This window comes from Bombus pyrosoma, linkage group LG17 (assembly GCF_014825855.1).
Source record: "Bombus pyrosoma isolate SC7728 linkage group LG17, ASM1482585v1, whole genome shotgun sequence".
Classification (NCBI taxonomy): domain Eukaryota; kingdom Metazoa; phylum Arthropoda; class Insecta; order Hymenoptera; family Apidae; genus Bombus; species Bombus pyrosoma.
In genome coordinates, this window is record NC_057786.1 from 4,408,001 (window position 1) to 4,409,203 (window position 1,203).

The window sequence follows — 1,203 nt, forward strand, 5'->3', positions numbered from 1 at the left end:
AAGCGAAACATCCCTCGGTTTCGAGCAAAGTTTACCCCGTGAAAGGTGACGTGAGTCTGCCGGATTTAAGTCTTTTGCGAGAAGATAGAAATCTACTGTTAGAGAAAGTAAACATAGTGTTTCACGTCGCGGCCACTGCGAGATTCGACGAGCCGTTGCACGTGGCTGTTAATGTCAATACGAAGGGTACTGCTCGTGTGATCGAACTTTCGAACGATCTGAGGCATCCGATTAGCTTCGTCACGTCAGCACAGCTTTTAATAATGCGAATCTATACGAGATTGGGGAAAAAGTTTATACGTAAGAATAAGTTATACGCAAACGTTGTTCCATGGCTTACGAATATTATATTTGTCATTATAGCGTTAAGATATGTTCACTTATTATTGACTTTGCAACACGAGCTTGAAACCTTTAGAGGTGATCGACAAATTCGATAAAACGTCCATCAACCAAATAGAGAAAAAGATTTTAAAAACTTATCCAAACACATACACATTCAGTAAGAATTTAGCAGAGCAGATTGTAGCAAGCAAGTGCAAAGATCTGCCAGTTGCGATAGTGCGGCCAAGTATAATTGGTCCAAAAGCGATACGACTAATGACAATAATATACAATGCAATACTAAGAATCCAATACTACCCTAAACTATGGAAACTAGCACGGATCATAATGCTACCTAAACCAGGCAAAGATCCACACCAAGCAGCATCCTACAGACCAATATCGCTACTTCCCGTGTTTTCAAAAATCCTAAAAAAAATAATATACGCCCGCCTAAAACCAATAATTGAGAAGGAAAAATTAGTACCAGATCACCAATTTGGATTCAGAAACAAACACTCCACGATAGAGCAAATGCACAGGCTCATCAATGAAATAGTACTAGCATTAGAAAACAAACAATACTGTACAGCCCTCTTTATGGACATCGAGAAAGCATTTGACAAAATAAACCATGAAAGTCTGCTACAAACAATCAGAAAACAATTCCCGGAGCAAACATACCAATTAATAAAATCCTACTTAAACAGCAGAACCTTCGTAATAAAAATCAAGGACACATACTCTGAAGTTAAAGACATCAAGGCTGGGGTTCCGCAAGGAAGCGTCCTAGGACCAATACTATACACATTATACACGGCCAACATACCAACAACTACCAATAGCAAAATACTGACATTCGCGGACGATACAGCTATA

At 39.2% G+C, this 1,203-nt stretch overlaps 1 protein-coding gene and 1 pseudogene across 1 annotated transcript in view; both read left to right on the plus strand.

Annotated features, from left to right (window-relative positions):
- Nucleotides 1–1,203, plus strand: part of LOC122577091 — a 238,994-nt pseudogene that overhangs the window by 114,496 nt on the left and 123,295 nt on the right.
- LOC122576921 (putative fatty acyl-CoA reductase CG5065) overlaps nt 1–1,203 on the plus strand; it is a 17,075-nt gene that overhangs the window by 780 nt on the left and 15,092 nt on the right. The window lies entirely within an intron of this gene.